At 40.8% G+C, this 26,172-nt stretch overlaps 1 long non-coding RNA gene across 2 annotated transcripts; it reads left to right on the plus strand.

Moving 5' to 3' along the window:
• Nucleotides 1-6,861: 6,861 nt before the first annotated feature.
• Nucleotides 6,862-20,083, plus strand: LOC123733396 (uncharacterized). 2 transcript variants are annotated; one of them, XR_006763760.1, is made up of 2 exons: nucleotides 6,862-6,921; nucleotides 18,995-20,083. It is a non-coding gene; the product is annotated as an uncharacterized lncRNA (long non-coding RNA). The 2 variants fall into 2 exon arrangements; XR_006763759.1 differs by lacking the exon at nucleotides 6,862-6,921 and adding an exon at nucleotides 18,720-18,771.
• The last annotated feature ends 6,089 nt before the right edge of the window (nucleotides 20,084-26,172 follow it).

A 26,172-nucleotide genomic window follows, 5' to 3' on the forward strand; every position in this document is an offset into this window, starting at 1 on the left:
CAAGTTGTCCTCTAACCGGGGATGTACACATTATTCCCAGATTCCGTGTGGTTTTTGAGCTGTTAGTTTTAACAGGACGTGCAACTTCATCTCCCTCCTCTCGCACAATTGATTTTAGCGATGAGTTATGACAAATAAGTGTTGTGTTCCTTTGTTTAGCGACCCCTAAATTTAAATGTATCACTCCAAAATGTAGCTGACTGTCTTCTGCAGGTTGTCCTCTAACCAGTGAGGTAAAATATATCTCCCATTTCCATATGTTTATTTTTTAGTTGTGTTAGTTTCAACATCATGTACAACCTGATTTCCCCCCTAATCGATATCAGTGATTTATTGCTACTTGTCAAAACAACAGCGTTTTTGGTGCTTGTGCATTTTATAAGGTGCTTGTTTTAAAAAATACAAGTAATATGATTATTGTAGGCAGATGTTTGTGTATGTAGCACATTTTATGTTTTCAATTTATCACAAACTGTTTCCGCATATTGGTTAATGATTTGGACACGTTTAAACTGTGTTTTGACATTGGGGATATCCCACCTAGCAACATGTCATTGAAAATAAGACAATCAAATATTTCATATTTACATGTAACATTTAGTACTGATAATTATTTATGCAACCAACTGACAATTTTGGGGTTTTTGGTAGAATTATATTGACATTGTTGCCCTGCTTTTAGAATATCAGGGTTCATTCTCAGATGTGCCAACCCAAATGTACTAGAGCATGACATTGGGGACTGGGCCCGATCCAACAACATGCCTATCTAGTGAACCCTGAATAGAGAGAGAAGCTCCGCAGTGAGGTGGAAAGTTACTACGGATATTGCAGGAGTTTCCTCTTGAAATCAGACATGTCTGTGGTGAGGACAACTTGGTTTCTGATTGTCTCAAGGGTGGGCAGTCAAAAAGATTTGTGTTTTCCTCTTTTGGACGACTTGGTTCCTGATTGGGGTGATGAGAGTTCTAGAAGCTAGTGAGTTTTTCAAAAAATAAGGTTGTAGAAAAATATATATTTAGAAATATGTTTATAGGGGGGGGTCATAAACCTCTATATTTAACACAGTCTATTCAGGTCCTTCAGTAGATTCAGAGAGGGGAAGAGAGAAAGGTATTTATGGGGGGGGTCATAAACCTTACCCACAGGCCAACGTCATGACAGTGTTGTGTGTGGGTATTATCAAACCCTAAAGTAAAAACAAACAAAATATGTCCAGGCCTTTTCCATTTAGGTAGTTTACAGCCTCAATCTCACTCACCCAAGATTATAGTCCCAGGAAACATTCCAAAGAGAGACAATGAAATCCCCATTTTCCCAAAGACAAACACAAAACACTTCGTTAGCATTCATTATACAACTGATTCAGAAACCCAAAAGTTAACTACAAACAAAACCTAATGATAATTCCACTGTACTCCCTCATCATTAATTATTAGTTTTAATCTGCATCAATTGTATATGCATGCTTAATTGACCCTTAGACACAATTATCCTGGTATCATTACTAGACCAATGTCCAACAAATATGTGATAGCTTTTTCACCTTTGGATTGTTCAGCAATATTTAATCCCAGGCATTTAATAAAATGTAGTTTGAGACGTGTTCTCTCATGTCGCCTTTAACATACATACTTCAGTTGACTTTCATCCGTCCTGGAGGAAAGAATCCTACTCAAACACATCAGATAATACAATGTTTAATTAAGTGAAAACAACACCAAAAATAAACAGTAAACAAACCCATAACCTCTTTCCAGCAATCAAATCATTTCAACCTGTAGCATAAATTTAGTACAACAATCCTTGTTTAACAAATCTAAAACCTTTCAAAAAATGTGTGCTGTCTCATCAGCGTAAGAATCAAAACAAACTTTTTTCCATTCATAATATACAATCTTTTAATTCCCCAAAGGTCAATACTGTTCAGCTCATACATGAATGATCTTCCTTCTGTCTGTACAGGGTCTGAAGTTCCAATGTATGCAGATGATACAGTGATAAATGCATGCAATTAACAAACAACCTACACAAAAACTCACTACTGTAACGGTTCAGATGACAAAGTTGCTAAGAGACTCATGTTTGCATCTCAATAAAATTAAAAACACCAAACACAGTCTGCATGTTCCTTACAAGGAAAACAACTGATGCCCCTGAGACAGATGTCTATTGTATCAGGGGAAAAGTTCCAGGTGGTATCTGATTTTAAGTTCCACGGCATCATACTTGATTCCAACCTCTCTTTTAAAAGCAAATGAAAAAAATGTCTTCAAATAACCATATGCAACCTAGCTAATTTCCAAAACATATGAAATTGTTTTACTACAGAAGTAACTAAACTATGCTTCAAGGTCTCAGAGCGAGTAACGCTATTCGCGCGCACCACCGCTAACTAACTAGCCATTTCACATCGGTTACACTCACCCCCTCACAAAGCTCGTCCTCGCGCTATCTTACGTCTTACAGGAACGCGCATACCGGCCAAGCACACGCACAACTGTGATGAATTTGCCCTGTCCCTGTAAATATAAAATTAACTCCACCTGTAATTCACTGTACTGTCCTGACATTGTTCCACGTAATGGAAACAGAGTATAATGTTTAAATACATAAACTTCCTTTTGTAATTCACTGGTGTTACCTAAACATTCAAACCAAGAATCAATAACCAGCTTCACATCACAAAATGCTTCCTTCCAGCCAAACATAGCCCAAGCATAGCTCAGCGCACATAACCAATTCTCTTCTCATCTTTTGTTTTACCCGTAAGCAAAAATATAACCCACTACTCAACCAACGTTCTGCCTTACCTCTATAGTAAGATTAAAACCAATGTTCCAACTGTATCTCTTTCGGCTTCACATTTTTGAAATGTCTATGACTTTATATGTACCATGTAAATCGCCAAATTTATATAATACTTAATACAATTTATTACTACTCCCTATCCGCTCATTATAATTCATTAGATTTCGGTAACCTTCTCTTCATTTTAAACTAAACAAGCCATCAAAACGTTCGGTTTATATCTTAAACAACCACCATCAACCTTATGGTTCCATTCAAAACATAACAATAAAATTTTAGTCCCATAGTGCATGGGCTGGGATCCGAACCCAGGCCTCCCGCGTGGCAGGCGAAAATTCTACCACTGAACCACCAATGCTATTGCTTGGAGGTGCAATTTCGGTGGTTATGTCCAACTCCGTCACAATGTTTACAGGGTGTATAACAGTTTCTTGCGAGATGTCCCGTCCTATCGCAGTTAAAACACCGCTTCACTCCGTCTTTGTCAGCGTATCTCCCTGTTTTTCCCCTTCTGTCTACGGAGTCTCTGCTCCTCCCCGCTATTTCTCCTAGGTTTGTTATCAGGTACTCTGTTACCCCGACAGTTACTGTTAGTTGCTCTATCTCAACCGATTCACTCTTTTTGCAGTTTCGACCTATTTTATTGCAGTGTTTACACAGAACCTCACATTCTCTAGCAAAATGACCCGGTTTGTGACAGTTAAAGCATCCATCTCCCCCTTTCTTTTGTCTATTCCCATCCGGACTTTGGTTATGGTAAACGGGTCTACTGGGGGCTCTGGGTGGTGCAGCACCACTTACACGCTCTCGACCCCACGTTCTTATCATTATATCTCCCTTTGTTTCTATCCACTTTTTTAATAAAGTGGCTACATCCTGTCCTCCTCCCTGTGTCTCTTCCTCTTTACCTCCCTCGGCTCCCTGAGGACTAGCATATGGGGGAGGGGGTAAAGTTACGGGCGGCACTTGATATAGTTGCCTCCGTCCCACTACCACCACCTCGCTATCTGGTTTCTCCCGCCACCCCTGGTCAGCCAGGGAGGGGTATAATATGGTTTTAGATGTTGTCTCTGTGTGAGCCGTGGGAGTCCTCTCTGTCTTTTCCTGTTCCTCCTCGTTACTTTGTTTTTCTTTCCCCATTTACTTAAGCTTCTCTATCATTATCAGTCCTATTCTCTCCTTCTGTCTGGCTTTCTCCATTGCTTCCATAAATTTACCTTCTCCGGGTTATCCCGCTTTCTTCCATTTCCCCTCTGCTTTCTGAATTTTCCGCTTCAATGCTCCCAGTATTCTACCTGGCTCACCTTCTGTGGGAACTCCATCAGGAGACAATACCCAACCATCCTCTATCCAATCCATATAGAGTTTCTCTCCTCGTCTCTTCTATTCTTTCCCTCCGTTGATTTCCAGCGTGGATTTTAGAGCCTGTAATACTCTCTCCGCTTCTTCACTGATAGTCATATTTTAGTTTTACTGCATTATTTTCATTTTTATTTCTGACCAATTCGATAATTAGTCCCTTATTTAAAGCACGTTAACTATTTATTTAAATCCACTTATTTCAACCTATTTAGTTAAACTCGGTTCTTATTTTAACCTAATTATATGGAACCGGAGTTATTCAATACAATTCAAATATCACTCCATAACATTTCAAACCAATTATTTAAACCCGTGTTTTACAGTGTCAAGCTTCAAACATCAACTAATTTGATAACTCTCCAGTCGAGTCAACAATATCTCTCATTTAAACCATATATTCTTCAGACCCAACCACTCCCGCAGTATGGGCCTTGCCAATAGCCACAATTATCGTCCTATCTAAAATATTCCTCCCGTCTTTTATTGCTTTTTCGTTAATAATTTCAAACAGTAAACTATTCCCTATTATTCCACGCCTAAATGTATCATATTATTTTATTTCCAATCCTTTTATTATACCATTATTCTCTTATCTTTAAATCCTCAATTCAGTATTCCTCTTTTATTTCGCCTTATAACCTCACCTCCTTTCCCAAGAATTACTCTACCGAACCCAACCGCACCTTTATATGAACGAATCTTGCCTGTCATCCAGTATTCAAATCTAAAATTTCACGATCATTGTCGGGGTAATTCCTCGAACCTAACCGCACTTTTATATGTACGAATCATTACCGATACCAATTACAAACCCAATTATTCTCTATCTAAAATTTCCCGATCGAACCTAACCGCATTTCTATATGTACGAATCATTGCCGATACCAATTACAAACCCAATTATTCCCTATATCATCGAACCTAATCGTATCCTTCCTTACGAATCTCGCCGATAGATTTCAGTATTCTCCCTGAACCTAACCGCACCTTTTATATTTTACGGATCTCGCCAGGTGCAAAATACTCAAAGGTACCATTAATAACAACACATCTACCACAGGTTTGCATTTCACAATGGTGACTATCAAATTTCTTATCTACTCATAATAATTCATAATTTTGTTCACTTACATCGAACAGGTGCTTCACAAAATTAATTTGGTTAAAGCCAATATGCAGATCTTTAGTTATTATAACAATAGGTGTCTGCTTACCTGTTTTTAGTAGCCCGGACAATTTGTAAAGTACACCGTTTCCCCGAAAGCGAAGTCCAATTGGCTGATTAAATGCTCAGCGTAAACGTCCTATATACCAGACCGTCGGGGTTCACCATGTTAATGTTGCGACAGTTCGTTTCTGGTAACAGAACAAAATAGTCAGCACATAGTAACTTCTGATTTAGCTGTACTTTAATTAATGCAAACACGTGCGTGGTATATGTGTGGTTCGTGTATATATACGGTCTCGCTGTTTTACCTCGCAGGGCAAAACAGAGAAGAGGACGACACATCCTATTGTTCTGTCTTTTACACTGACAGAGATAGTTCCTGCTCAATGCTGGCCTGTCAGAGGGAGGAGGAGCGTGGTTTAAACTTGCTCCTCCTGTCGTCGGCGTGTAGGCTGATAACCAGCGTCGTGACGCACTTCCTGTTGCCGGTTGTAGTTCTTCTTGTCTTCAGTTGATTTACTCGCAGTTCATATACTTAATATTGTAGCATAGCTTCCCCAGTATATTATAAAGGTTATGCATACAAATAGCCAGTTCAACCCTAACAATTGTTACACCATGTAGGAGCAGTATAGACCTAGTCTGTTCATTATATACATCTACATGATGTATTGTTACACCATGTAGGAGCAGTATAGACCTAGTCTGTTCATTATATACATCTACATGATGTATTGTTACACCATGTAGGAGCAGTATAGACCTACAGCAGCTGGCTACTTATTTATATGTTGTTTGCCTGAATGAAACTGCCTTAAATGTGCTGTAGTAAACATTTTTTATTCTCACTAATCAATCACCACATTCCTGTCTTTGTATGTCTCAATAGTATTATTTAATTAAATCCATGTAAAATAATCTTTGACTGAATATAAAATGTGATCCTCAACTGCGTTTCCCTCCAGTCAGCAGACGGCGATGTGCGTCTTTCAGGCGATGCTGCAGCGTGACGTATAATCTAGTGGACGGTTCTTCATAAACAGCTCGTCAACCACCTCGGTAGCTTGCTAGCCAACATAGCCGAAAGATTCAAGCTGTTTATACGCTTTCGGTCTATATTAGCTACTGTGTTTTAGACAAACTTCTGTCGTATCTACTTGTTAACCTATTTAATTTAATATTACGTAATTTTTTATTAGTCAGCTATAGTAGCTGGCTGGTTAAGTTAGCATTAGCCTAGTCGCTAATGATAGCTAGCTAGCTAACATCCCCGAACATGAGCTCCCTAAACTACTCCCCTCCTGTTAAAGAAGAGGAGGTCTGCTGGACGGAGAAAGAAGCTCTGGGGCTGAACATTGTCGTGGAAGAGGAGAAGGAAGAGGAGGATGTCACAATACAACAAGAAGTAGAGGGTGAGGCTGTTACAGTGAAAGAAGAAGAGAAAGACGTTACAGAGAAAGAAGAGGAAGACGCGTTCAGAGTGAAAGAGGAGGATGCCGTTTTTGGAGTGAAGAAGGAAGGAGAGATTACTGTCACATTGAAAGATGAAGAGGAGGAGATAGGAGATCTGATTAACACCAGTAAGTACCGCCTTCAATTAGTTTTTAACTTTGGATATTCGGAGTTGGCTCGTCAATACCTCTTCAACGGAGGGCCCTGGGATGATGACTGATATGTCTAGAATCAGACGACGTAGAGAGCAAGCTACCCCTTGTTTTCTCCGTTCCGTTTCCAAAAGTGACTTAACATATATATTTGAGGAGGGTCTATCTGCTGACCGCAGACTTGGGGGGCCACGGCATGTAGTGATTTTAATGTAGTGATGTTTTACTACACACCGTGCCCCCCAATAGAGCCATGTGAGAGTTGGGTTGGCTACACCAAAGATTATGGATATACTGACAAGATGTCTCTCCGCCCTGACAAGGGGAGTCGTTGTCCACAAAGCAGCATTGTGGGTTGTCTCGCTCCCGCCTATCCTGTCTTTGGATTGGTGGATACATCTTAATATTGTAATCTATTGTTTATATTCTATGAGGGTTGTTGTCGTCAACCGCCTGTATTCAATGGAGAGAGATGCTAAGCTACTAGCATGAATATGCATAGCGATCTGGAGACAACTCCAATAGTGTTTTTATCAAAGTTGTCGGTATGTCACGTGTCCACATAACAACTTAATCATTACAAAACTTCTGTTAGATCAAGTAAACCTCATGTAGGAAATAAGCCATTCATTTTGTTGTTGACCAAATTCAACACTATCCACATTGGGTTGATAATTGTTTCCACTTGGATACAACCAACTGTAACCTACTGGCATGACCTAGAGAGATACAACCTACTGTAACCTACTGGCATGACCTAGAGAGTTACAACCTGCTGTAACCTACTGGCATGACCTAGAGAGATACAACCTACTGTATTCTTTCTACCAATAGATTGGTTGAAATTTTATGACGTGTATTTGTTCATATAGACACACCCCATGTGTTTAATAAAATCAACTGTATGTGCAGAACTTAAATTGAACTGATGCTTTAAGCGTTTGATTAAATAATTAACACACACAAATGACTTGAGGAAGCCAGAGGTCAATATAACCAGAAGAAAATAACCAATTCCCCACCTGCTGCTGGCCTTCGTTAATTCTGACGTTATGCTCCTGAAGTTTTTGGTAAAATAGGCAAACTTTTTCCATTTCCGTTTGAAGTGCCAATTTATCTTACCATTTCTACCGATCTGCGTGCCAGTTATGAACGAGTTACAACACCTGTTTGGCTCCGCCACTTCCTGGGTCGGTGAAGTGAGGTATTAAATTTAAGGATTAAATCATTTAAGGAATATATCCGAGTCTCACGCTCATCACCTGTGGAAGGCGGGGCTCCCAGCGAGGCATGGATTTAATAGTATGTTGTACCTAGTTCCCCTCCTTCAGGGAACAGTAGTTATAGTCATAACGTGTGGATTTAATAGTATGTTGTACCTAGTTTCCCTCCTTCAGGGAACAGTAGTTATAGTCATAACGTTAAGCTTGTCATATGATGAACTTTAACTTAAATACTGGATCTTGCTGTGGGACAGTTTTTTTGTATTCAGATCTCTGAAATGCTCTCTAACTACGTAACATTTATTGTCTCCTTATGTTACGCTGGGAAAACAGTTTTCATGGGCACAGAAATCCTAAATCATTTCAGTTTACTAAATCCAATGGTTCTAACAGAGAGTCACCTTAACTTTATTGACAACACCCAAATGGATACTGTCATTAATGCGGTTCTTAAATAATTACGCATAATACTTAATACTGTAGCTGTTTAGTTACAGTCACATGTTCAACTATCATCAGCTGATCCAGGAAATAATTTTCTGCATGCCAGTCAAATGTAGTTCTTCATTCATTACACCGGTAAAGACAGTTATGCCGTGCTCCACGTTGGATCCAACATCCCAAACAAATCGATATTTATAATGTGTTATTGTCTACTTGATTTACAGTAGGGTCTCGTTTGGAAACGGAGATACTTAGCTCATAATGTGTAGAGAACTGTTCCTTGATGGATAGGCTATTGTACAACACACAGAGCTATTTTCCTTTATTCAGGACATTTAGAATGACAACACATTACAGAATAGCCTAGTGGGATTATTCACAAAATTATCTGGTGATCAGGTTATGAATTGTCATGACAAAGACATTTTAGTCTCCTTGTTTCACCTAAAATATTAAATGATTTATAGTCCTAGGTCTATGTTGTTGTTAGGTGAAGTTATGGGTCCTACAGTAGGTCTATGTTATTGTTAGGTGAGATTATAGACCATTTTGGCATACACTTAGTGGACAAAATCTCATTGTCAGGCTGATGGAAAACTGGCCGATGGAAAACTGGCCAATGATCATTTTACTGGTTGAAGTCGTTTTTAAATATAAAGTAGTACATTTTCGACAATAACACAAACATTATATTAAATCAGGACATTCAAACGAGCCTTACAATTATAATCCAAAGTAGTGTCAAATGATGATAATAATCATAATCAACCTGGAAACGGAGGCTTTATTTGCTGTCAGCCTATGAGAACTCCCCTGAGTTTCCCCCACGGTGGTGAAGTAGTGAATAGACACAGAGCTTAATGTGAGTTTCCTTGAGTAGCACTCCTGATCTAGTGCTGTAATATTCAGAATACATTGTGAAAAATAATCTTTGCTCACCATTTTTTAAATATATATATTTTTTTCACCCCTTTTTTCTCCCCAATTGGTACTTACAGTCTTGTCTCATCGCTGCAACTCCCATACGGACTCTGGAGAGGTGAAGGTCGAGAGCCATGCGTCCTCCGAAACACAACCCAACCTAGCCGCGCTGCTTCTTGACACAATGCCCATCCAACCCGGAAGCCAGCAGCACCAATGTGTCGGAGGAAACACCGTACACCTGGCGACCTGGTCAGTGTGCACTGCGCCCGGCCCGCCACATGAGTCGCTAGTGCGCGATGAGACAAGGATATCCCTGCCGGCCAAACCCTCCCCTAACCCGGACGACGGTGGGCCAATTGTGCGTCGCCCCATGGGCCTCCCGGTCGCGGCCGGCTGCAACAGAGCTTGGACTCGAACCCAGATCTCTAATGGCACAGCTTAGGCCACTTACTCACCATTTTTGCTCCAGGCAGATATACTACATCCATAACTAGCGGTTTCCTCATTAGCAGGGAGGTGTTTCTGCAATCAAATTGTGTGTGCATCGCCCTTGTCGCAATTTTAGCAAACACAGAAAGTTGCCTATATTTGAGAACAAAAGTGGCCTGGCACACTGCTTAGGAGTTCAACACCTTTTACTTATTTCTGGTTACTACTAATGTGAAAACAAGACAAAATATGACTATTGTTGCTCACTTGACTGTCTTAAGACAATTGTCAAGTAATTTTAACATTCATTACAGACATCAATTGTTGTACAGTATCATGGCTACGCTGTTTGCATCACCTTTTTCAGTGGATTTCTGCTGTTGTGAGCCTTTAACTATCTGTCTGACTTGTTCACACAGGAGAGAGACGTGACTATCATGGATCCTCTGGGGAGCCTCAACATCATGATGCTAACGAGTCAGAGAAGAGCCTGTCCAGATTCTATCACCTCAAGAAACACCAGCAGAGACCCACAGGGAAGAAATCTATCTGCTGCTCTGACTGTGGAAAACATTGCAAATCTTCATCAGAACTTAAAATACACCAGCGAACACACACAGGAGAGAAATCTCACCACTGTTTTGATTGTGGGAAGAGTTACTTAAGATTAAAAGCACTAAAAGTACACCTGAGAATTCACACTGGAGAGAAATCTTACAGCTGTGATCAATGTGGGAGGAGTTTTACTACATCTTTCTCTCTGACTCTACACCAGAGAATACACACAGGAGAGAAACCGTACAGCTGTACTCAATGTGGGAAGACTTATATATCATCTTGCCATCTGACTAGACACCAGCGAATACACACAGGAGAGAAACCTTATAGCTGTAATCAATGTGGGAAGAGTTTTACTCGGTCAGACAACCTGATATTACACCAGAGAACACACACAGGAGAGAAACCTTATAGCTGTGATCAATGTGGGAAGAGTTTTACTACATCTGACTCTACACCAGAGAACACACACAGGAGAGAAATCATAGCTGTGATCAGTGTGACAAGAGATTCTCCGATAAGACATCTGATCAAACATCAGAAAATACATGAAGGAGTTGTTTCATGATATCAATGATATGTCACAATGTAGAATGTTTTAACCGAGAGGAGGGAGATGAGGTTGCATGTCCTGTTAAAACTAACAGCTCACAAACCACACAGAATCTGGGAATAATGTGTACATCACTGGTTAGAGGACAATTTGTAGAAAACAGCCAGATACATTTTGATTCCAGTGGGTCACTAACATGGTAAGTGTAACACAACTCTTTTTGTGTTAGTCACTTTTTGTTAAATCACATAAATAGTAACTCTTCCATTTCAGAGCCTGGATTTTCCCCCTGAGGCTAATATCCATATCATGTTGAAATCAATAGAACAGGGGACAAACGTTTAGGGTTCTACATTGTGACATCATTAAAATACTCCTTCTACAATGTTAAAACATTCTACATTGTGACATCATTTCATTGATATCATGAAACAACTCCTTCATGTATGTATTTTCTGATGTTTGATCAGAGGTCTTTTATCTGTGAATCTCTTGTCACACTGATCACAGCTATAAGGTTTCTCTCCTGTGTGTGTTCTCTGGTGTTGAGTCAGAGTGCTAGATGTAGTAAAACTCTTCCCACAATGACCACAGCTATAAGATTTCTCTCCTGTGTGTGTTCTCTGGTGTTGAGTCAGAGTGCTAGATGTAGTAAAACTCTTCCCACATTGACCACAGCTATAAGATTTCTCTCCTGTGTGTGTTCTCTGGTGTAAAGTCAGATATCTAGATGTAGTAAAACTCTTCCCACATTGACCACAGCTATAAAGTTTCTCTCCTGTGTGTGTTCTCTGGTGTTGAGTCAGATATCTAGATGTAGTAAAACTCTTCCCACATTGACCACAGCTATAAGGTTTCTCTCCTGTGTGTGTTCTCTGGTGTGATACCAGATGGCCAGATTGACCAAAACTCTTCCCACATTGATCACAGCTATAAGATTTCTCTCCTGTGTGTGTTCTCTGGTGTAGAGTCAGAGTGAAAGATGCCGCAAACCTCTTCCCACATTGACCACAGATATAACGTTTCTCTCCTGTGTGTGTTCTCTGGTGCACTGTCAGCCCTCCAGATTGACCAAAACACTTCCCACATTGAGTACAGCTATAAGGTTTCTCTCCTGTGTGGATTCTCTGATGAATTTTAATGCCTGATGGGGAGGTGAATCTCTTCCCACAGTCAGAGCAGCAGTGAGTTCTCTTCCCTGTGGATGTCTGCAGGTGTTTATTGAGGTGTTCTAATGTGGAGAGGCTCTTCTCTGCCTCTTCAGCATCAAGAGGTTGTTGAGGCTCCCCAGAGGATCCACGATAGTCACGTCTCTCTCCTGTGTGAACAACAAAGTCAGACAGATGGTTAAAGGCCCACAACAGCGGTAATCCACTGTAAAAGGTGATGCCAACAGCGTAGCCATGATGTTGGACAACAATTGACGTCTGTAATGAATGTTAAAATGATTTGATATTTGCCTTAAAATGAGCAAGAATAGTCATATTTTGTCTTGTTTTCACATTCGTAGTAACATCGATGATTGTAGGCTAGAAATAAGTTATTCGTGTTGTTGAAACTCTAAGCAGTGTGCCAGACGACTTTTGGTCTCCAATATAGGCCCCTTTCTGTATTTGCTAAAATTGTGGCACGAGGGCAATTTGATTGCAGAAACTCCTCCCTGCTAATGAGGAAAGCGATAGTTATGGATGTACTATATCTGCCTGGAGCAAAAATGGTGAGCAAAGATTTTAGTTTTTCACAATGTATTCTGAATGTGAATGGGGGAAACTCAGGGGAGTAACCTCCATTTCCAGGTTGCTTATGAGTTCATTTCACACTACTTTGGATTATAATTGTAAGGATATTTGAATGTCCTGTTTAATATAATGCTTGCTAAAGCATTAAGAATTATGTGTAATTATTGAAGAACCGCGTTAATGACAGTATCCATTTGGGTGTTGTCAATAAAGTTAAGATTTTATTTATTTATTTAACCAGGTAGGCCAGTTGAGAACAAGTTCTCATTTACAACTGCAACCTGGCCAAGATAAAGCAAAGCAGTGCGACAAAAAAACAACAGAGTTACACGTTGGATAAACAAACGTACAGTCAATAACACAATAGAAAAATCTATATACAGTGTGTGCAAATTGAGTACGGAGGCAAGGCAATAAATAGACCATAGTAGTGAAGTAATTACAATTTAGCAAATTAACACTGGAGAGATAGATGTGCAGATGATGATGTGCAAGTAGAAATACTGGTGTGCAAAAGAGCAAAAAAGTAAATAAAAACATGGGGATGAGGTAGGCAGTTGGATGGACTATTTACAGATGGGCTGTGTACAGCTGCAGCGATCGGTTAGCTGATCAGATAGCTGATGCTTAAAGTTAGTGAGGGAGATATATGTCTCCAACTTCAGCGATTTTTGCAATTCGTTCCAGTCATTGGCAGCAGAGAACTGGAAGGAAATGCGGCCAAAGTAGGTGTTGGCTTTGGGGATGACCAGTGAGATATACCTCCTGGAGCGCGTGCTATGGGTGGGTGTTGCTATGGTGACCAGTGAGCTGAGTTAAGGCGGAGCTTTACATAGCAAAGACTTATAGATGACCTGGAGCCAGTGGGTTTGGCGACGAATATGTAGCGAGGGCCAGCCGACGAGAGCGTACAGGTCGCAGTGGTGGGTGGTATATGGGGCATTGGTGACAAAACGGATGGCACTGTGATAGACTGCATCCAGTTTGCTGAGTAGAGTGTTGGAGGCTATTTTGAAAATGACATCGCCGAAGTTAACCTGTTAGGGCTAGGGGGCAGTATTGACACGGCTGGATAAAAAACATACCCGATTTAATCTGGTTACCACTCCTACCCAGTAACTAGAATATGCATATACTTATTACATATGGATAGAAAACACCCTACATTTTCTAAAACTGTTTGAATGGTGTCTGTGAGTATTACAGAACTCAAATGGCAGGTCAAAACCTGAGAGATTCCTTTACAGGAAGTGGCCTGTCTGACCATTTCTTGAACTTCTTTTCCATCTCTATCATTTACTAAGGATCTCTGCTCTAACGTGACACTTCCCACGTCGTCCATAGGCGCTCAGAGCCCGGGAAAAAACAGAATGTCGTCATTCCAGCCCCAGGCTGAAACACATTATCGCCTTTCTCAAGTGGCCGATCAAGGGACACTGGGCTTAGGCGCGTGACCCGACCGCCCCCGCCTTTGGGATTTTTTCCTCTGTTTGCCGAAAAGGAGATTCCCTGTCGGAATATTATCGCTTTTCTACGAGAAAAATGTCGTAAAAATTGATTTTAAACAGCGGTTGACATGCTTCGAAGTACGGTAATGGAATATTTAGAATTTTATTGTCACGAATTGCGCCATGCGCGCGACACTTCTTTACTATTTCGGATAGTGTCTGGGACGCACGAACAAAACGGCGCTATTCGGATATAACGATGGATTATTTTGGACCAAACCAACATTTGTTATTGAAGTAGCAGTCCTGGGTGTGCATTCTGACGAAGACAACAAAAGGTAATCAAACTTTTATAATAGTAAATATGATTATGGTGAGTGCTAAACTTGCCGGGTGTCTAAATAGCGAGCCCGTGATGCCTGGGCTATGTACTTAGAATATTGCAAAATGTGCTTTCACCAAAAAGCTATTTTAAAATCGGACATATCGAGTGCATAGAGGAGGTCTGTATCTATAATTCTTAAAATAATTGTTATGCTTTTTGTGAACGTTTATCGTGAGTAATTTAGTAAAATGTTAGCGAATTCCCCGGAAGTTTGCGGGGGTATGCTAGTTCTGAACGTCACATGCTAATGTAAAAAGCTGGTTTTTGAGATAAATATGAACTTGATTGAACAAAACATGCATGTATTGTATAACATATTGTCCTAGGGTTGTCATCTGATGAAGATCATCAAAGGTGAGTGCTGCATTTAGCTGTCTTCTGGGTTTTGGTGACATTATATGCTGGCTTGAAAAATGGGTGTCTGATTATTTCTGGCTTGGTACTCTGCTGACATAATCTAATGTTTTGCTTTCGTTGTAAAGCCTTTTTGAAATCGGACAGTGTGGTTAGATTAACGAGAGTCTTGTCTTTAAATAGCTGTAAAATAGTCATATGTTTGAGAAATTGAATTAATAGGATTTTTAACGTTTTGAAAATCGCGCCACAGGCTGCCAGTGGCTGTTACGCAAGCGTCCCACCTAGCCCATAGAGGTTAACCTCTATGGGCTTTTTTACATGCTAATGTAAAAAGCTGGTTTTTTATATAAATATGAACTTGATTGAACAAAACATGCATGTATTGTATAACATAATGTCCTAGGAGTGTCATCTGATGAAGATTATCAAAGGTTAGTGCTGCATTTAGCTGTGGTTTTGGTTTTTGTGACATATCAAACGCTGTTTAAAATCAATTTTTATGCTACTTTTCTCGTAAAATAGCGATAATATTACAACCGGGCAACGTTGTATTCATTCAAAGGCTGAAAGAAAAAAAATTGAATTCTCGTGAACGCGCATCTCAGTCTCACTGTCCCCAGGCTGACTGATCACAAACAGAGCTGCTGTACTTTGCCCAGAGACAGCAGACACCCCATTCCACTTTCTGGTGGCTTTAGAGAGCAAATGGAAGCCTTAGAAAGTGTCACGTTACAGCACAGATGCTGTAATGTCGATAGAGATGCAGAAGGACAACAAATTATCAGACAGGGCCTTCCTGTATGGAATCTTCTCAGGTTTTTGCCTGCCATATGAGTTCTGTTATACTCACAGACACCATTCAAACAGTTTTAGAAACTTTAGAGTGTTTTCTATCCAAATCTACTAATTATATGCATATTCTAGTTTCTGGGCAGGAGTAGTAACCAGATTAAATCGGGTACGTTTTTTATCCGGACGTGAAAATACTGCCCCCTATCCCAAACAAGGTAAACTATCATTATAACATCATGGATGAATTCTAGAATATACTATATAGCCTAGAAACCTGGTTAAACTATCATTATGACATAATGGATGAATTCTAGAATATACTATATAGCCTAGAAACCTGGTTAAACTATCATTATGACATCATGGATGGCCAGTCTTTGTATTTATAGTGTAGTCCATTCAGGGGGAGGCCCTGAGCTGAACTCAAACCTGGGTCCAGTGACTGTCAAGCCAACACCTTATAACTGTTACGCCATGATTATCTGAACTTCTTGATGAGGTCCCTATGAATTTGAGAGTGGTTACACTTCTCCTTCCCCCATCCCTCAGCTGTTTACCAAACCAAGTCTCTGGGCAGCCATTTTGTTTCTGTTTTAAAACTAGGTTGTCCCTTTAAAAAAGCCACACAATCAATCAACCAATCTGCAGTTCAACCAATAACAAAGCTGTAATTCCACCACTGTTTTGGTAATAAGATGATTATGGGGTTGGAGAAATGTAACTACTCTCAAATTCATAGACAGACCTATGGATGCAAGGACTGACCATCCATGATATCAACATTATAGTTTTAACCATGTTGAGGCTATACAGTGTTGATTTACATTATTTCTAAACATTGGAGTAAAAAAAATCTTATTTGGGGTTCTGATGGGGTACAACAGTTGAACTAAACTCATGAGGCATGTGTTATATTCTTCAAGAATCAATGGCTATAAATAAATTATTTAAAAGTCACAATATGGATGTAGCTATTGCATATTTCCGCTTTAACACCACACATCAGTTCAACAACTGCAGAGTTTGTGCCTCTGTATTTAAGACAGTACTTACTAGTGTTAATCAGGGCCCGTTCATTGTTAAAACCATTGGATGCCTTAACATGCCTTTGGGAAACCGGGCCCAGATATACAGTTTCCTCCTCTTCTTCCTTTTTCGATGTGACAGTCATCTCCCCCTCCTCTTCCACTCCAAAAACTGCATCTTCCTCCTCTTCTTTTACTGTAACATCCTCCTCCTCTTTCACTCTGAACGCGTCTTCCTCTTCTTTTACTGAAACGTCTTTCTCTTCTTCTTTCACTGTAACAGCCTCACCCTCTACTTGTTTTTGTATTGTAACATCTTTCTCTTCCCCCTCCTCTTTGACGAGAGTTTCTTTCTCCGTCCAGCAGACCTCCTCTTTAACAGGAGGAGAGTAGCTCAGTGACCGCATGGTCGGAGATGTTAGCTAGCTAGGCTAATGCTAACGTAACCAGCCCGCTAGCTGAATAATTATAACAACACCGTAAATATGAAATTAAATCGGATACCTAACTAGACGACAGAAGAGGGTTTAAAACACAGTGGCTAATATACACTAAAGCGTCTAAAGAGCTTTATTGGTTCGGCTATTTTGTCTAGCGAGCTACCGAGGTGGCTGAGTAACTTTAGCTACTGTTGAAAGAAGAGTTCCGTCCACTACATTATACGTCACACCAACAGCATTACCTTAAATTCCCAGACCGCCATCTGCTAACTGGAGTGGGTAACGCAGTTGAGTAAAATGTATATTTTATTTTCAGTAGGGAGGCTATATACACGCACCGGTTAGTCGGGCTAATTGAGGTAGTATATACATGAATGTGTAGTTAAAGTGACATACATATATGATAAACAGAGAGTAGCAGCAGCGTAAAATAGGGGTTGGGGGGGCGGCACAATGCAAATACTCCGGGTAGCCATTTGATTACCTGTTCGGGAGTCTTATGGCTTGGGGGTAAAAGCTGTTGAGAAGCCTTTTTGGCCCCCTTTCGCGTGAACGCGCACGCACTCAATTCTTCTTCCGTCATCTGCTGACTGGAGTGGGTAACGCAGTTGAGTAAAATGTATTTTTTATTTTGGCTTCGGTGTTGTGCCGAATTCTTCATTGCTGCGACTTGCTTGCTAGTTGAAGTTTCTGATCACGTCAGGCTGCGTTTCATTTTATTTTTCATGACGGTTTGATCGTGGGGAGGCACTAGTAATGTCTGCAGTTTTCGGTTTGGCTATGTGTTTCAAGTGTATTAGTCTATTAATGATTCATTTCGGTTGCCTATCCTGATGTGAAGTTTGTGCTATAGAAAGTATTTGACTCTAGCCACAAAATAAAAAGGGGGGGGGGGGGGGATTTCAGCAAGGCTATTTTACATCTTAGTCATTTAGCAGACACTCTTATCCAGAGCGACCTACAGTAGTGAATGCAGACATTTCATTTCATGCATTTTTTGTAATTTTATTTTTTTCGTACTGGCCCCCCGTGGGAATCAAACCCACAACCCAGGCTTTGCACACACCATGCTGGCGTAGCAAACACCATCCACCCTCCCCATCAACCATCAATAGGACACCCCCAGCACCTCCACCCTCCCCATCAACCCTCAATAGGACACCCCCAGCACCTCCACCCTCCCCATCAACCCTCAATAGGAGACCCCCAGCACCTCCACCCTCCCCATCAACCCTCAATAGGACACCCCCAGCACCTCCATCATCCCCATCAACCTCCCCCCACCCCTCAACCACAAAACACTATAATGACAATAATAATAGAAATTAAAATACAAAAAAATATATGTAACAGTATAGTTTCCGTCCCTCTCCTCGCCCAAACCTGGGCTTGAACCAGGGACCCTCTGCACACATCAACAACTGACACCCCATGAAGCATCGTTACCCATCGCACCACAAAAGCCACGGCCCTTGCAGAGGAAGGGGAACAACCACTTCAGGTCTCAGAGTGAGTGACGTCACCCGCTTGAAACGCTATTTGCGCGCATCACCGCTAACTAACTAGCCATTTCACATTGGTTACATATAGACCAAGATATATATATATACATACACACATGTACAGTACATATAGATCAACATATTGACAGGACACTCAACATGTACACTACATATAGATCAACATATTGACAGGACACTCAACTTATCTCTTATCTCTTTTCCTCCATCAGATATGCAGCTGACATTTCCACCTGGATGACATCACATAATCAGCAACACGGAGATGCTCTTCATCCGAGGGAATGCCTGCATTGTTACATCATTTACATTCCAGCCCTAAGGAATACCTGCTCATTCTCATTGTTACATCATTTACATTCCAGCCCTAAGGAATACCTGCTCATTCTCATTGTTACATCATTTACATTCCAGCCCTAAGGAATACCTGCTCATTCTCATTGTTACATCATTTACATACCAGCCCTAAAGAATACCTGCTCATTCTCATTGTTACATCATTTACATTCCAGCCCTAAGGAATACCTGCTCATTCTCATTGTTACATCATTTACATTCCAGCCCTAAGGAATACCTGCCCATTCTCATTGTTACATCATCCCAGATGATCACATGTCATTTACATTCCAGCCCTTGTCAGCTCCAGATTTGACTATTTCAACTCTCACCCTGCTGGAATCCCTGCATTCTCAGATTCCCGTCCACTGATTAGCACCCTGGACAGGCTCCCTACTGCACCTCACATTATGTTCAGGATTCTAATTCTAGCCTACAGGGCCAGAAAATGACCAGCCCCTTCATACCTCTCGGCCTGGATAAAGTGCTGTACTGTTGTTCTTTCTCTGTGATCTACAGTTGAGTCATTCTTGAAGTCGTCTTCTCTTTCAGGATTCAGTGGACAACCACCAAGACTTGGCTGTGTGCTGTTGCCTAATTGGTTGAATGAGTTGAGCTGCAGACATCATAACTGCAAAGTCCCTTGTTGTTTGTAAATGCTGATTATATAACCACCTATTCAAAAAGCACTTTGATACTGATTTACTTTTGTACTAGGAATACACTTCTCCCTGTTGCTCTATGTTTATAATACAAACATGTTGTTGTGCTTTTACTCTCGCAGTGAACAGGTTAGGTAGCAGTTTTCTACTGATCATACTGCATATAATATACTGTATATGTTACATTTTAGAATATGGAAGATTCCATCATGTAATACGACATCTACCATAACATGTATTTATGGTTTCAGCATATACTGTACAAATTGATAACTTTAAAATAAATCTGATTTGCTAAAGGTACATTGATTCTCCCCTGATCCTCTTTATTCTCCCCTGTCCTCTTTATTCTCCCCTGATCCTCTTTATTCTCCCCTGATCCTCTTTATTCTCCCCTGATCCTCTTTATTCTCCCCTGATCCTCTTTATTCTCCCCTGATCCTCTTTATTCTCCCCTGATCCTCTTTATTCTCCCCTGTCCCTCTATTCTCCCCTGATCCTCTTTATTCTCCCCTGATCCTCTTTATTCTCCCCTGATCCTCTTTATTCTCCCCTGATCCTCTTTATTCTCCCCTGATCCTCTTTATTCTCCCCTGATCCTCTTTATTCTCCCCTGATCCTCTTTATTCTCCCCTGATCCTCTTTATTCTCCCCTGACCCTCTTTATTCTCCCCTGATCCTCTTTATTCTCCCCTGATCCTCTTTATTCTCCCCTGATCCTCTTTATTCTCCCCTGATCCTCTTTATTCTCCCCTGATCCTCTTTATTCTCCCCCGATCCTCTTTATTCTCCCCCGATCCTCTTTATTCTCCCCCGATCCTCTTTATTCTCCCCCGATCCTCTTTATTCTCCCCTGATCCTCTTTATTCTCCCCTGATCCTCTTTATTCTCCCCTGTCCTCTTTATTCTCCCCTGTCCTCTTTATTCTCCCCTGATCCTCTTTATTCTCCCCTGATCCTCTTTATTCTCCCCTGATCCTCTTTATTCTCCCCTGATCCTCTTTATTCTCCCCTGATCCTCTTTATTCTCCCCTGTCCTCTTTATTCTCCCCTGATCCTCTTTATTCTCCCCTGATCCTCTTTATTCTCCCCTGATCCTCTTTATTCTCCCGTGATCCTCTTTATTCTCCCCTGATCCTCTTTATTCTCCCCTGGTCCTCTTTATTCTCCCCTGATCCTCTTTATTCTCCCCTGTCCTCTTTATTCTCCCCTGTCCTCTTTATTCTCCCCTGATCCTCTTTATTCTCCCCTGACCCTCTTTATTCTCCCCTGATCCTCTTTATTCTCCCCTGGTCCTCTTTATTCTCCCCTGTCCTCTTTATTCTCCCCTGATCCTCTTTATTCTCCCCTGATCCTCTTTATTCTCCCCTGATCCTCTTTATTCTCCCCTGATCCTCTTTATTCTCCCCTGATCCTCTTTATTCTCCCCTGTCCTCTTTATTCTCCCCTGTCCCTCTATTCTCCCCTGATCCTCTTTATTCTCCCCTGATCCTCTTTATTCTCCCCTGTCCTCTTTATTCTCCCCTGATCCTCTTTATTCTCCCCTGTCCTCTTTATTCTCCCCTGATCCTCTTTATTCTCCCCTGATCCTCTTTATTCTCCCCTGAACCTCTTTATTCTCCCCTGTCCTCTTTATTCTCCCCTGTCCTCTTTATTCTCCCCTGATCCTCTTTATTCTCCCCTGATCCTCTTTATTCTCCCCTGATCCTCTTTATTCTCCCCTGTCCTCTTTATTCTCCCCTGATCCTCTTTATTCTCCCGTGATCCTCTTTATTATCCCCTGACCCTCTTTATTCTCCCCTGATCCTCTTTATTCTCCCCTGATCCTCTTTATTCTCCCGTGATCCTCTTTATTCTCCCCTGATCCTCTTTATTCTCCCCTGATCCTCTTTATTCTCCCCTGATCCTCTTTATTCTCCCCTGTCCTCTTTATTCTCCCCTGATCCTCTTTATTCTCCCCTGATCCTCTTTATTCTCCCGTGATCCTCTTTATTCTCCCCTGATCCTCTTTATTCTCCCCTGGTCCTCTTTATTCTCCCCTGAGCCTCTTTATTCTCCCCTGTCCTCTTTATTCTCCCCTGTCCTCTTTATTCTCCCCTGATCCTCTTTATTCTCCCCTGACCCTCTTTATTCTCCCCTGATCCTCTTTATTCTCCCCTGGTCCTCTTTATTCTCCCCTGTCCTCTTTATTCTCCCCTGATCCTCTTTATTCTCCCCTGATCCTCTTTATTCTCCCCTGTCCTCTTTATTCTCCCCTGTCCCTCTATTCTCCCCTGATCCTCTTTATTCTCCCCTGATCCTCTTTATTCTCCCCTGTCCTCTTTATTCTCCCCTGATCCTCTTTATTCTCCCCTGTCCTCTTTATTCTCCCCTGTCCTCTTTATTCTCCCCTGATCCTCTTTATTCTCCCCTGATCCTCTTTATTCTCCCCTGTCCTCTTTATTCTCCCCTGTCCTCTTTATTCTCCCCTGATCCTCTTTATTCTCCCCTGATCCTCTTTATTCTCCCCTGATCCTCTTTATTCTCCCCTGTCCTCTTTATTCTCCCCTGATCCTCTTTATTCTCCCCTGATCCTCTTTATTCTCCCCTGATCCTCTTTATTCTCCCCTGATCCTCTTTATTCTCCCCTGATCCTCTTTATTCTCCCCTGATCCTCTTTATTCTCCCCTGTCCTCTTTATTCTCCCCTGATCCTCTTTATTCTCCCCTGATCCTCTTTATTCTCCCCTGATCCTCTTTATTCTCCCCTGGTCCTCATTATTCTCCCCTGTCCTCTTTATTCTCCCCTGATCCTCTTTATTCTCCCCTGATCCTCTTTATTCTCCCCTGTCCTTATTTCTACATTTAGTTAACCTCAAATGACACAACAGTTTTGGTTTGTCTTTTTAATCATAACATATGGTATTGTCTTGCCTCACAGATATCATGATATACAATAAAGACAGAATGAAGTGATTTATTTTCCATCACTGTGGCTTGTCCAAGATCCAACGTATTCCACATCCAGACACACTCATTGTTCTTCTGACTATAAGGTGATATGGCTCCACTGCTACGGAAAACACACTGTATATTATCAGCATCACAGATGATAAAGATTGTAATGATAAGTTTGTATTTACACGTCACCATGTGTTTTCCAAAACAATATATAAACGTGGGCGTCTTTCTGTGGGTTGCTGAAGCCTCTTTTTTGTGAAAGAGTGCTTCGTTTTACTGTTAATGGCTTTTATACTGTAGAGTATTTTTATTTTTTGAAGTGTCACAACATATCATGGAAGACGTCAGGCCTACCTACACTACGCCATACTTCTCATTTGACCTTTCAGTAAAGCAACAACAAGAAGCTTCATTGATGACTGACATTAGGCAAGGTTATCCAAATTACACAACTGGCAGAAATGTCACAACGTCGCAGATTATTACAACACAGTTGATTGATTTCATTTGGAAAACGGATGTTTTCAGAAGAATGGATCCTGCAACCGATAGTAACTTTGTCAATTACAAAAGCAATGGTGGCTGTCCCGTGGGCTTGACCAAGGAGGGGGAAAAAAAAAAAAAAATCTGAAAAAGGCCATTGATTTTGTTGTTGAAGGCGAGATTTACAAGTACACTTTATCTGTGGATTGTTCCATTATTAATTGGTCTAAAACTATCAACCCGTTGTCTTATCTACCGCCATGACTATAATATTTATTATATCGTCTTATAGCAATTTGAAACTGTTATGACACAAGGCCGAGTTGAGTCGTTTACACCCAATCTTCCTCAGAGATCAGCCTTTTAATAGCAAATCTCGTGTCAATTCAATGTTGTTGTGTTAATTTGTAGTTGGCAAAACGTTTTTGTGACGTCAGATCTACTAGTGTTCAACCTAAAACATCATTTAATTTAACATTGGGATTAATAACGCATCGTTTACGCTCACCTGTGCATATGACTAAATAGCTGACTATCAAATCCAAACGGCTGAGAGATTTATCTAAATGTCATAGTTTCATAGATTCTAACCTTTATCAAAATATATACAGACGTCACCGGCCGTCTAGCCACCGCCGATCCACTTTTCATTTTCCATTTGTTTTGTCTTTGTTTTACACACCTGATTTCATCTCCCACAATTACTGGTTCATTATTTAACCCTCTGTTTCCCCATGGGGTTTTGTGAGTGATTGTTTATTGTTTTTTCGGTCTGTCATGGTGTGCGTGTATTTTTTACTTTGTATTTTTGACATTTTGAGTAAAAGTACGTTGATTACTCATATCTGCTGTCCTGCGCCTGACTCTCTACACCAGCTACACATAGGACCCGTTACAGCTATAGTACAGCAGGTACAAAGACACCTCCCGTGCCTTCTGGACAAAGGTCGTCTGTGCTGCTGAGGAGGCCAACAACATCTTTGTTGTGTTCCATGCAAGCAAAAAACTAGAGATGCAATCTCAAAAAGATTTTATTGGCCAGGGCTGACATAGACAAATGGGTAATTATAAATCTAACGTCCTCTTATCTAAATTAAACTGGCTATTCTATTCTGATACTTCTTGTGAAAAAATATGCAAATGTTTTTGTGTTTGTTTTAATAGTTGGCAATTTGCTATTGAGAACTATTGAAACACTTCTGAAAACTATAGCTCAATCAGTCCTAATATTTTTCCTCCTTCAATCAGGTGTCACAATGTGTACCTCGTCAGGCCAGCATGACATCTATAAAACAGGAGGTGGAGTACACTCCAATAGTGCTATGTGGCTTTACGATTACATTCCTCCAATTACAAAATGTAATATATTTATTTTGAGAATATAAAGTCATAATGTTAACATTTTACATTTAGTGTACATTTGTTACTATGTTATTACATAACTTTAGCTTAGCTGTCAAAACAACATTGCAGTTACACAGTAACAGCTATGTAATTGTAGTTTATCAGTGTAGGTTATAGGTGGATACACGGTATAGGACTGAGTATAATCTGATTGGTCCCATTGGGAGCTGCCTCACATGTATTCAAATTGGACATGGATAGTTTTCCAGGTGGTACTGTCTGGACCTGGGGGCGACCAATCATGTGTACTTTCTGGAGTAATAGACTCAAACACTATTGTGAAGGTGTGAGGTTTCACAGTAGACCTGTGGGGGATTGTGTGAGTGTGGAGACCTCTCCCCCAGTCACTCCTCTGATTTATTGTCCTGGTTACCTGGAGAGAGCCACAAAAGACAGTTGTTTTTCTGTAGTTCAATAGTAATATCCTCTAAAACTATCTGATGACAAACAAACTTTGCTGCCCTGTTTCCAATTGTCCACATGGCTGGGAGAACCTATTCAAGTAAGTAAGTAAATAGATTATGAAAATGTAAAAAAACAACAATGTATTATTAGCTAACTAGCTACAGTGCAGGCTAACTCAGATGAGCTGCTAAATGAGCTAGCTATCTATCTAGACAACTACACATACTGTATAGATAGATAGCTAAGTGAATGAAATATCACCATCTACCTAACTACATATTAGCTAGCTATCTTGATGTATTTATCACTGTAAAAAACAAACTCCAAATGCATTTGTAGGTAGCTAGCTAACAGCCATGGAGGAGGGTGAAAGGATAGCAGCCCCAACTGTCAGTGAGAGAGGAGGCTATTCTGGATAGGGCAGGTACTTTTGTGTAGTTCCTGTCCCTAGAAGTGAGGACGGAGATAATAGTAACATAATATTCAGTGTGGTGTAATCTGACTATAATGAAGTCTGTTTCTTGTGAGGTTTTCTGTCCTCAGATAAAGAGCTCTATGAAAGCCAGTCTACATATGAAGAGGTCCCAATGAAGAGCAGTGGTTCTCAGTCCTGGGGACTCAAAGAGGGGCACATTGTTGTTTTTGCCTTCACACTGCACAGCTGATTCAAATGATTCAAACTCATCATCAAGCTTCAAGTGGTATTTATGTATTCATTTGTGATGCCATCCTTGATATGATTCTGTTATTGTCACATGCTACACATGTACATATGTGTGCCCATGCATCTATCAATCCAATGTTATCATGATTTGTTATCAGGGATATTATACTTTAGTAATCCACAATGACCTGGTGATGTAACAGTCTAATAATTACATTGTCTTCCATATTCCTACAGATACCTTGTAACTGGAGATTCCTTCAAAACGATTGCCTACAGTTACCGTGTAGGGCACTGCAAGGTTGGGTGACCAGGGTCATCTAGGACTGCCTCCTGGAGGAATTCAGGTGTGTGAAGGCTCCCTTTGTCCTGCGTGACTTCATGAGGATGGACACGAGGACCAGGAGGGGATCTGCAGCTCGTCGCCGTGTGCCAGAGGAGGAGTCTGCTGCTCTGCAGGATGTTTCAAGGATGGGGTCCAACAACGCAGCAAGAGAG

Source organism: Salmo salar, unplaced genomic scaffold (genome assembly GCF_905237065.1).
Source record: "Salmo salar unplaced genomic scaffold, Ssal_v3.1, whole genome shotgun sequence".
NCBI classification, from domain to species: domain Eukaryota; kingdom Metazoa; phylum Chordata; class Actinopteri; order Salmoniformes; family Salmonidae; genus Salmo; species Salmo salar.